This window comes from Rhinoraja longicauda, chromosome 22, assembly GCF_053455715.1.
Source record: "Rhinoraja longicauda isolate Sanriku21f chromosome 22, sRhiLon1.1, whole genome shotgun sequence".
NCBI lineage: Eukaryota > Metazoa > Chordata > Chondrichthyes > Rajiformes > Arhynchobatidae > Rhinoraja > Rhinoraja longicauda.
Window position 1 is genome coordinate 28,386,931 of NC_135974.1, and position 12,613 is coordinate 28,399,543.

Below are 12,613 nucleotides of genomic sequence, written 5' to 3' on the forward strand. Positions count from 1 at the left end.
ACCACAAGTAATTAGAAAGGCAAATCCACTTTTATTGCAAGGGTCATGGAGTCCAAATGTAGGAAAGCTTTGATGCAAGTTTACAGGATGCTGAAGAGACCACACACAAAGTACTGTGTACAGTTTTGTGCTCTTAACTTTGTATGACTTTGTACTGCAGCATGAAGAACTGACCAGCACTTTAGAAAGGAGTTAGCAATTATTTTTGGGTTCATTGCTGACACTTCTACTGGCACTTGCTGGGACTAAATGTACATTGCTGAATTGCTGTGAAATTGCTACAACCTATATTTTATGGTGAGACACTGGTGAAGAACCTTGTCCTGATTTCAGTACGTCTGCACAAATTAGTTCTTACAATTCATGTGTAGGAAGGAACTGCGGATGCTGGTTTAAACCAAAGATAGACACAAAAAGCTGGAGTAACTCAGTGGGACAGGCAGCGTTTCTGGAGAGAAGGAATGGGTGACATTTCGGGTCGAGACCCTTCTTCGTCCGAAACGTCACCCGAATCGTCACCCATTCCTTCTCTCCAGAGATGCTGCCTGTCCCGTTGAGTTACTCCAGCTTTTAGTGTCTATCTTCCAATTCACGGGTGCAGATTCAATGCAGATTCATCTTGGAATAAGGTTGACTGAGAAAACAAGCTCTACTGTGAGGAGTGCGCATTGGAATGCAATTGGGAAGGACGGGGGGAAGGATTCCTGTGGGACCATTGTCTGCCCAGTGAGAAGTCCCCTTTCCTGAAACTCAGAGAGAAGTGTCGTGAGACTTCTGTGTGCAGTAAAGATATCCTCACTAAAATTTATCACCTATTGAAGCCAAAGGAGAGCATGTATTTCCCAGACTCAAGATGATCACAGTCCTAAAACATCAAAATGAGTCCAAGCACATGAAACACAAATGTTAGCATGCAGTTGCCACAAGTAATTAGAAAGGCTTTTCCCTTTCTCAAGAGATGCTGCCTGACCCGCTGAGGTACTCCAGCACTTTGTGCCGCATTACTGACAGCAGTATTATAACAACGCTGATATCATTGAGTGCATGCGCTGTCTTGGTACTTCAAGTGGAAAAGGTATTGCAGGTATTCGAATCGTCTTGTCTTTAAAATGAGGAAAACAAGGGGACATCTGGCTCAGGAGGAAAGTAGTTGTCTGAAACTCCCCCCTGACTGGCGTAGATTCACATGGCTGGAGTCCTGTTCATCTGAGGATGTGTTTCCAGATGGCATGTGCAGGAAGAGATTGCATTAATCATGCACAATATTTTATGGAGGATGATTCCATTATCCACACCTTAACTTGTCTGTTTTAATGATCTGTAGTGGGAAAATGAGTGAAAAATAGAAAATTACAACCAGTTAATCTCATTATGTTCCGTAATTAAGGGACAAACACGCATTTTAGAAAAAAAAGTTGGGTGCTTAAATTTGGCACCGGGCTAAGTGAAATCTGGTGAAACATACAACACAAATCTAGCACAGTTTGTGCCAAGAATGTGTGGAATTTAATGCTTAATTTCAAGTGGTTTTGTGTTGTTTTGGCAAGCAGGGGAAAATATCGGCTGACAATTAGATAAATAGAACCAAAAAACAGTCGGCCTTGGCTGAGCGGCAATATTCTTAACTCTGATTCAGAAGGCTGAAGGTCTGAGCAGGTTAGGTTATCTGGACATTTACTCCAGTCCAGGATTAAGTCAGCACTGAGTTTTCAGAGGTATTGTTTACATAGAACAGTACAGCACAGGAGCGGGCCATTCGGCCCACAATACCTGTGCCAAACCTTATGACAAGATGAACTAAACTCATCTGCTTGCATGTGATCCATATCCCTCCATTCCCTGCATATCCATGTGGCTACCTAAAAGCCTCTTTCACGCCTCTATGGTATCTGTCTCCACTACCACTGCTGGTAGCACGTTCCAGACACTCACCATCCTCTCTATAGATGGGATATGAGATATAAATACATGGCTCCAAAGATAGACACAACAAGCTGGAGTAGCTCAGCAGGTCAGGCAACATCTCTGGAGAAAAAGACTAGGTGACGTTTTGGGACGAGACACATCTTCAGATGCATCTGGTTCTTCAAACCAATACAAGGCTCAGTGTGTCTGATTTTACATAAGCAATTCCACAAAGCAGTATTCAAAGGAGGCTCACTTGCATGTTCTAGTTGGAATTTGTCCTTCAACCAACATCAAAAATAACTCCAGTTTTAGGGGATGGCTGCATTACCCCGGCCTCGGCTCACATCCATGTTTCACGCACTTCCTTGAGTGCCTGAAATGCAGATGGAAGTGGTAGCATGTGGGCCCAGGGTTCCCACCTTTTCTGTGCGAGGACCCTCAGTGGTGTAGTTCCATCACATGTGAAACCCTCTTCGACCCCCACCACACACTGGAGACCATCAGATGCCATTCAAGAACTAAAGGATGAAATCAACTGGGCTACAGCTTTGAGGCAAGATTGGATGGGCTTGATTGGGAGGGGAATAGGGGAGGCATGGATCAAGGGGAATTTCCAGTATCGGTCAATGGCAGATCAGAAGATAGCACTGACAACGTATCTATCGCCAAGTCAAAAACACGCCAATGAAGATTGTGAAGATTAACAACCAAGGTTTTGTGATATCAGACTACCAGCAAGCAGCCTTACTAGCTGGGTGCACCTCATGATATTACAGGTGTACTTCCTTTGCAAAGTGTTTTTTATAATTAACGCTGGAAAAATGTGTGACTCTACCTGCAATTTCTCTGTACGTGTGCCAAGAGTGCACATTTGTCGTGATAAAATCAAGGCAGCACAATGCTATCATGCCTAGAATCTGGTGTGAGATGAATCAATATTACTTTATGTAGTATAACCTGCAGAAAAGTGGCAGGTTCTTGGTCTGCTGAGGTGAAACGATGTTGCCATGTGTAGCACAACAGTGACTTCATGATTTAAATTGTGTAAGAAAATAACTGCAGATGCTGGTACAAATTGAAGGTATTTATTCACAAAATGCTGGAGTAACTCAACAGGTCAGGCAGCATCTCAGGAGAGAAGGAATGGGTGACGTTTCAGGTCGAGACCCTTCTTCGAGACTTTGTCCCGCCCCCCTGACATCAGTCTGAAGAAGGGTCTCGACCCTAAAAAAACATCACCCATTCCTTCTCTCCTGAGATGCTGCCTGACCTGCTGAGTTACTCCAGCATTTTGTGAATAAATACCTTCAATGATTTAAATTACTCTGCTTAATTTCTAAAGCTAGTCCAGAAACAATTTGTTAGGAATAAATAGAAATGCGTGGCACGGTGATCATATCATATCATATCATATATTTTTGCAGCCGGAAACAGGCCTTTTCGGCCCTCCAAGTCCGTGCCGCCCAGCGATCCCCGTACATTAACACTATCCTACACCCACTAGGGACAATTTTTACATTTACCCAGCCAATTAACCTACATACCTGTACGTCTTTGGAGTGTGGGAGGAAACCGAAGATCTCGGAGAAAACCCACGCAGGTCACGGGGAGAACGTACAAACTCCTTACAGTGCAGCACCCGTAGTCAGGATCGAACCTGAGTATCCGGCGCTGCATTCGCTGTAAAGCAGCAACTCTACCGCTGCGCTACCGTGCCCTACCGTGATGTTCTTTCTAATTTTGGCATCGGAAATAGATAGGGTAAATGCACAATATGACACACTCTATGACACAGAATAGGGGAATCGAAAACCAGAGGACACAGGTTTATGATGAAGGGGGGAAGATTTAATAGGAACCTGAGGGGCGACTTTTTACACAAAACGTGGTAGGTATATGGAACGAGCTGCTGGAGGAGGTAGTTGATGCAGGTACTATCGCAATGTTTAGACACAAACATAGGTAGGACAGGTTCAGAGGAATATGGGCCAAACGCAGGCGGGTGGGACTAATGTAGATGGGGCTTGATGGTGGTTGTGCGCATGTTGGGCCAAAGGGCCTATTTCCACACAGTATGACTCTATGACTGTTTGACTCTATGATTCTGACCCTCCCCAGAAAGACAGGGAGAAAAGTGCCTGAAGCTGAATGCAAACAATGCTCGGAATGGAGTTATTAAAACAGTAGACTCCTTCCTGCTCCTTTGACTTCTATCTCCATAGCATTTGATTCCAGTATACCTTGACCCAACATTACAACCTTTCATTAATTTAATGGAGACATTATTGTCTTCAAATTGATTAATCAGTAAGTAAATATAGTTGCATCATACTGAGACCTACATTGGTTTTAGATGAGGGGGGAAAGATTTAATAGGAACCTGAGGGGCAACTTGTTTACACAAAGTGTGGTTGGTATATGGAATGAGCTGTTGGAGGAGGTAGTTGATGCAGGTACTATTGCAACATTCAGACAGGTACATGGGTAGGATAAATTCAGAGGGATATGGGCCAAATGCAGTCCGGTGGGACTAATGTAGATGGGGTTTGTTGGTCGTTGCGAGCAAGTTGGGCGAAGGGGAACACTTGAACTGTGTAGGCTTGAAGGCTCCTTGGTTTCGACTTTTCAAATGGGCAGCAATTTGTAGTTTAGTTTAGATTATTATCACGTGTACCAATGTACAGTGAAAAGCTTCGGTTTGCCTGCTATCCAGTCAAAGGAAATCTATAACGTTGGGGGTTATAATGATGAATACAATCAAGCCCTCCACAGTGTACAGAAAAAGGATAAAGGGTACAACATTTACTGCAAGATATAAATTTGAAGTCTGATAAAGTCCAATTAAAGTTCAAAGGCCTCCAATGAGGTAGATGGGGGGGGGGGGGTGGGGGGGGTTAGGGCCACACTCTAGCTGATGAGAGGACTGTTCAGTTGCCTGATAAAAGCTGGTAAGAAACCGTCCCTGAATCTGGAAGTATGCATTTTCAAGCTTCTGTTCGTCTTGCCTAATGGAAGAGGGGAGAAGAGGGAGTGACCGGGATGAGACTGGTCCTTGATTATGCTGGTGGCCTTGCTGAGGCAGGATGAAGTGTAAATGGAGTCAATGGAAGGGAGTCTGGTTTGTGTGATGGTCTGGGCCACGTCCACAACACTGAAGTACGTGTTATGTGGTACGAGCAGGGCCGTTTTTACAGCATTATGGGCCCCCGGGCAAAGCAGTGTACTGGGGCCCCTACCGTTACTCTCCCCCACCCCCCTTTCCCTACCAGCCCCCCCCCTGTCGTGCCGGCGAAAAGCACTTACCGAAAAGCACTTAGCGATGGACTTAGGGTGCTACATTGTTGCGAAAAGCACTTACAGATCGCTGTGAGAAGCACTTAGGGATGGAAAAGCAAAGCACTTAGGGAGCTAATTGTTGCGAAACAGATCGCTGTGAGAAGCACTTAGGGACTGAAAATGTTGCGAAAAAAGCACTTATTGAACCTACATTTTTAAAGTAGTATTTATTTATTGCAAGTCACTTAACATACACAGATCAGCATGGGGCCTCTATGCTCGTGGGGCCCCGGGCAAGTGCCCATCAGGCCCATGCGTTAAGACGGCCCTGGGTACGAGAGGAGATCATAGGTAGGAAAGTCGAAGTAATGAGGGATAACTGCTGATCAACACTTTAACTTATTTTATTAGCTCACATTGTTACATATCTACCCTGAGTGAAGAAGCACACCTCAATCTGTTGCATGCTTCACCCACTCGCTTAGCACTGGTCTGGTACAAATTCTATTTTATAGATTCCTCTTTCACGGAGAAGTAGGTCTTGCTTCCTTGCTCTGTTCAATTGGTATGTATTTCCTCCTCTCGCACGGTTGCCTGGCAACGGAAAACAAATGCCTCAAGAAACTCAAAAGATTTTGTCTTTCTTTTCCCTGATTATCTTCCTTCTTAAACTAAATCGATTGTCTGTCCGCATTTAATCAAAAATTAATACATTGGGAAATCTAACCTTTGTATGGGCACTCCCCGAATGACAAAATAGGTGACTTACAAAAGCTCGCACTTCCGTAAACTATTGTTTAAACCCCCTGCGTTATTTGCGAGTTATGAGGTGTCTAGGTGGTCTTAGTAACAGTGCGCTGCTGCGGTTTTCCAAACAATTGTAAGAATGGTAAGAATTTGATACTTGCTTATCAACATCTTGTTTGACAATGGGTAAAAATGGCATCAATGAGACTTTCAAATAAAACTTACAAGATATTCAACAGATCTTCAATGCCTGCGCCATAATAATCTCAAAGCCAGTATTTATTCTTCAACATCATTTATGCCGGATGGAGTGCATAGAAGATTTACGAGGATGTTGCCATGACTGGAGGGCGTGAGTTATAGGGAGAGATTGGGCAGGCTAGGATTTTATTTCTTGGAGTGGAGGAGGCCCAGGGATGATCTCAGAGAGGTGTGTAACATCATGAGGGGAACAGATAGGGTGAATGCACAGAGTTTTGTTTGCCCAGAGTAGAGGAATCATGAACCAGTGGACTTCGGTTTAAGGTGAGAGGGGAAAGATTTAATAGCTACCTGAGGGACAACGTTTTCACTGAGGTGTCATTGGGTAAATGGAACGAGTTGCCAGAGGAGATAGTTGAAGCATCATTTAAAAAACACTTGGACAGGGACATTTGACGGGAAAGGTTTAGGAGGGTATGGGCCAAATGCAGGCATATGGGACTAGCTTAGATGGGGCATTTTGGTCGGCATGGACGAGCTGGGCCAAAGGGCCTGTTTCCATGCTGTGTGACTCCATGACCCTATCAAGAAATTCTAACGATTTGGAAAGATTGTTTTTAGCCCTTGTACATTGTGAAACAGAATGTAGCTATAGGGTAATGTGTAAGTTTGTTTAGATATGCCATGCTGTTCAAGCACTATCCCAAGCCAGGGTTTTTCTGCCAGGTTGCATTAGAAGTGATTTTGTGTTCTTTTATTGCTTTATAGCATTCCATGCCAGCAAAAATCCACAGCTGGCAAATAAACTTGCCCCTGATGGCTAATGGCCTTTAAGTTGAATTAAAATCATGTTTCTATATAATTCAGCCAGCGAAAGAAAGTCATACATTACCATGCCTCTAGGTTTTAAACAAAAGTTCCCCAGAGGATAAATACCAATGGTCAGAAAACCCACGCAGAGCCCACAAGGGTAAGGGTTGTCTTTAATTACCTTTGTGAGCCAGCATGACATCACCCTGTAGAGCCAGGAAACAGAACATTTACTGTTCCAGCCGTAGAAGATTAAATATTAAGTATTACTCTCCAAAATAACTAGGATGACATGCATGGTGCCATCGTATAATACTAGTCTACCCACTTCTGTGGTATTCACAATATCAGGGCTGGCATGGTGGCGCACGGGTTGAGTTGATGCCTTACAGTGCTAGAGACCCGGGTTCGATCCCGACTATGGGTGCTGTCTGTACGGAGTTTGTTTGTTCTCCATGGGACCACGTGGTTTGTCTTCGGGTGCTCCGGCTTCCTCCCACATTAAAAAAATGTACAGGTTTGGCTTCTGTTAAATTGTAAATTGTCCCTAGTGTGTGCAGGATAGTGCAAGTATACGGGGTGGTCGCTGGTCTGCGCGGATTCGGTGGGCTGAAGGGCCTGTTTACCATTGTATCTCTCGTCCAAAGTCTAAAGTCTAATATCCCTGGTATAATGATGAAGTACTTCTAATATTAACACTGCATATATCTTTGTTTTACCCTCATTAAAAGCGGCACGGTGGCGCAGCGGTAGAGTTGCTGCCACAGCGTTTGCAGCGCCGGAGACCCGGGTTCGATCCCGACTACGGGTGCTGTCTGTACGGAGTTTGTACGTTTTCCCCGTAACCTGCGTGGGTTTTCTCCGAGATCTTTGGTTTCTTCCCACACTCCAAAGACGTACAGGTTTGTCGATTAATAGGCAAAAGTAAATAAAAATTGTCACTAGTGTGTGTAAGATAGTATTAATGTGCGGGAATCGCAGGTCGGCGTGGACCTGGTGGGCCGAGGGGCCTGTTTCCCAATGTATCTCTCAAGTCTAAAGTCTAATACCCCTGGTATAATGATGAAGTGCTTCTAACGTCTATATTAACACTGCACACATCTTTGTTTTATCCTCAGTATGAGGAAGCCAGTGTAATATTCAATCTTGATAGCATCCATGGCCTGAGGTGCCAAGAGTCAGGGCAATGTCCTGAATACATCCTCACATTTCCTGTGTCCTTCCTGTCGCAAGTACCTTCTTCCTGGTGCGCATGACGGAGGATTTTGTTAGTACAGTGTAATTAAATAGAAAACAGGAAAAGCCCCTGTGGGTTCCGCCACGTTAATTCAGTACATAATGTTTAAATTGGAATGGTTTTTGCAGGTGACTGCAGCAGTTTATTTTCTGATAGTTTTCTCTTTGTCCTACCTGTTGTGTATGGTTCGATTGTGCTCATGTATAGCATCAATTAACTGGCTAGCACACATACTAATGTTTTTCACTGCACATAACAATAATAAACCAATATGACTACCAATCCCATTTTCATAATCATCATCATCATCATAATCATACTTTATTAGCCAAGTATGTTTATTAGCCAAGTACGAGGAATTTCATTTGCCATACAGTCATACCAATAAAAAGCAACAGAACACACAAAATACATTTTAACATGAGCATCCACTTTTAATTTCACAGTATTAAAAAATTCTCCAATTTGAGTATAAACGCAGTTCCTTCAGGTTACTTTATTGAATTTATGATTGAGTTGAAGAAAGCAAGACCAGCAACATAGCGTGATCCATGAAATATTGATGAAATACAAAAATATATTGTCTATTAATAGGGGGTATGGGGAGAAGGCAGGAACGGGGTACTGATTGAGAATGATCAGCCATGATCACATTGAATGGCAGTGCTGACTCGAAGGGCCGAATGGCCTCCTCCTGCACCTATTGTCTATTGTCTATTGATTTCACTGCACCTATCTTTGCTGTGCTTAAACGTGATTCCGTTAAGTGCTGATGCCAAATTGCAATCCGTACAAAAAATATGATAAGGATCATAAGGATATCTGAAACAGTAGTAGTAACAGGCTCTGTGTTATTCCCAAGGAGACCCACCTGAACTGATCAAAGCTACCAACATTTTGCTGGGCAGTAGAGACAACGCCTCTTTAAAGACACATTCCAGATGTCAGGTAACAGCAAGCATTACAAATAACTTGAAGAGAGAAAGGACTGGACAAGCTAGATGTAGGAAAAATATTCCCAATGTTGGGGGAGTCCAGAACCAGGGGCCATAGTCTAAGAATAATTTAAAACTAAGATGGGAAAAAACTTTTCCACCCAGAGAGTTGTGAATTTGTGGAATTCTCTGCCACAGCAGGCAGTAGAGGTCAATTCACTGGATGAATTTATAAAAGAGCTAGATAGAGCTCTAGCGGCTAGCGGAATCAAGGGATATGGGGAGAAGGCAGGCACGGGTTACTGATTGTGGATGATCAGCCATGATCACAATGAATGGCGTTGCTGGCTCGAAGGGCCAAATGGCCTCCTCCTGCACCTATTTTCTATGTTTCTATGTTTCTAAATGTGTTGGAAGGAACTACAAATGCTGGTTTACACAGAAGATAAACACAAAATGCTGGAGTAACTCTGCAGGACAGGCAGTATCTTTGGAGAGAAGGAATGGGTGACATTTCAGGTCAAGACCCTTCTTCAGACTAAGAGTCAGGGGAGAGGGAGACCAGAGATATGGAAGGGTAAAGTGTGAAAATGCCAGATCAAAGCAGACGCTGATCAAGGATATGTAGAATGGTTCATTGTTGGCTGAGGGGAAGGTGACAACGAGGCATAAAGTTAGTGAAATTAGTCAGGAGGATAGTGAAACTAGTTAGAGAGTAGTCCCAGATCTCTCGGATATCTATGTCCTTATATGTGACATCTACGCCGGCAGGAAGGACTGATGCGTCAAGGGCCACAGGAGATCCACCAAGACCACAGATAGACAGGTAGAGCCAGAGAGAAAATAGTGAAAGTCATCAACTCCAGGAATGAGTACCCCTCAGTAAGCACCAATGCTGAAAGATATATCACAAAGTTATGCTATATGCCCATATATACATAGACCCACGCACTTACACACTCACACACAAAGATTTTCACTGTACCTCGGTTCATGTGACAATAAGCTAAACTCAAACATACAAATACATATGCTTGCACACACATTCTCCCTGAAATTGCCCCCCCTTCCCACTCATATCCCATCTTATATGTTCTACCCTCACCATTCTCACTTGCGGGTCAAGCTTCCAGTGATAGGGAATTGGAAAGCATACTAAATGTTGTTCCTCGCTTCAAGCCAACGAACTGGTGGGATGACTCCAACTCAGGAGAGGAGACTTTGTAAGTTCACCTCGTTAGGCTGGTGGAGACCGTGCTCTTAGCTAGTGGCAGAGGGGGCTCAGGGACGCATATCACCTCATGTACAGAAGGCTTAAGAAACCCTGCCACCAACACTCGGCCAATGTAATCATCACTTCCAGAATTGATTGTATCCGGTCTGTTAATTAGAATTTTTGCTGAATATATGACAAAATTAAAATAACATCAACATGTATTTATATGGCACCTTAATGGAACAAAGTTGCCCATTCTACCTTAGTCATAAGATGGACACAAAATGTTGGAGTAACAAAACGGGTCAGGAAGCATCTCTGGAGCGAAAGAATAGGTGGCGTTTTGGGTTGGAACTGAAGAGGATTCTGAAGAAGGGTTCCCACCCGAAACGTCACCTATTCTTTTTTCTCCAGAGACGCTGCCTGACCCGCAGAGTTATTCCAGCATTTTGTGTCTATCTTCAGTATAAACCAGCATCTGCAGTTTCTTGCTCTTACCTACTATCTAAGACAAAGGTAGGTTTCAAAAGGCATCTTAAGGATGGAGAGAGAAGGAAAATGGGTCTGACCTGGTTGATGGTATCGTCTGTAGTTCAAGAGTCCAGACAATCAAGAGTGTTTTATTGTCAGATGTACTGAAATAAAATAAAGTTCAGATCCTTGGTGGCAATTAATATGTGCAGGTATCAGAGCCAGAATAAGCTTACCCCCAGAAATTCTTCAACAATAGCTTGTGCCATGGTATCCAGCTTCACTAGCTGTCAAGAATTTTGAGTAGTTACACTGCACATCCACATACATGAAAAAAACTATTCAAATATTTCATGCTATTATGAATAATCTTTTAACTATATTTCTTTTTTGAAAATAAAAATAAACTAAAACACTTAAATTACTAGAAACATTTGAAACAATTTGATACATTTATTTCCTAACTCCTTATTACTTAACTTCAAAATAATGCATGCAATACACTGTCAAATTACTTCTAAACCTTACAGCCTTTCCTCTTCATTGCAGTAAATAACGTCACTGAACCTGTATCAGATGTAACCCAGCCCATGTTTATTGGGTGGATTTAACAGCAGACTGCCAGGAACTTAATTCTACCATTTGGTCTTCATAAGGGATGAAAAATTGGAGTCCGATAAATAAGTTGCTGATGAACCATTGAAGGAAAGTTCTGGTCATGTTATTTTGTTTAATTTAGTTTTGTTTAGTGTCACATGTAAGGAGGTACAGTGAAAAGCTTTTGTTGTGTGCTAACCAGAGATTACAATCGAGCCATTCGCAGTATACAGACACATGATAAGGGAATACCATTTAGTGCAAGGTTAAAGCCAATAAAGTCCAATCACAGATAGTCCGAGGGTTCCTGATGAGGTAGATAATAGTTCAGCACTGCTCTCTGGTTGAGGTAGGACAGTTCAGTAGCCTGGTAACAACTGGCAATAATAAGTAAAAGAAAGCTGTCTCATGGAGTCAATTAATTTTTGCAGCATGCAGAAAGTTGAGAAAAACATGAAAACTAATAGACAATACACATCTATATACTAAAACTCTTGTTTGTTTGTTTATTTGTGATCGAACTACAGCCAAAACGGTACACGATAGCTAGACAATTACCTTACTCACAGTCATCGCTTTCATGGTAAAGCATTGAAATCCTAGGGAGGGAGGAGGGAGGGAGGGAGGGAGGGGGATGGAGGTGGGGGGAGGGAGGGAGGGGGGAGGAGGGTGGATAAGGGGGGTTGGGGGGATGGAGAGGGGGAAGGGGAAGTGGGGAGGGGAGGAGGGAGGGGAGGGAGAGGGGAGGGAGAGGGGAGGGGGGGGGTAGGAGAGGGTGCTGCACCAATGCAGGAGAGGTTTGGGCCCAACGGATCCACTTGGTCTAGTAGATTATAAAACTGAGATATCAACCACATGGTAAAGGGGACTACAAATCACAGTGGAATGATGAGAAAGGGATAACTTATCAAAAACATGCAAAAATTAACAATATCTAAACAAGGGAAGATTTCCTGTGAACAGGTCCCTTCTGCTAAATATTATCACAAGGATTAATGACAAAGGAGATTTAAGGTACATTTCGTTAACACAGTCATGGTGTTCATATCATTTGAAAGGTTATCAATGTCTCTGGGGGTTTAAATTCCAGCAACAAACTCCATTAAATTGTAATCCAGTAACTTGTCTCGTTGGCAATGAAAGACGCAAAGTTTTAATTTAACGTGGGCACTTATCTTCAAAGTGGGTTTGGTGATTGAAACATCAAAACGTATG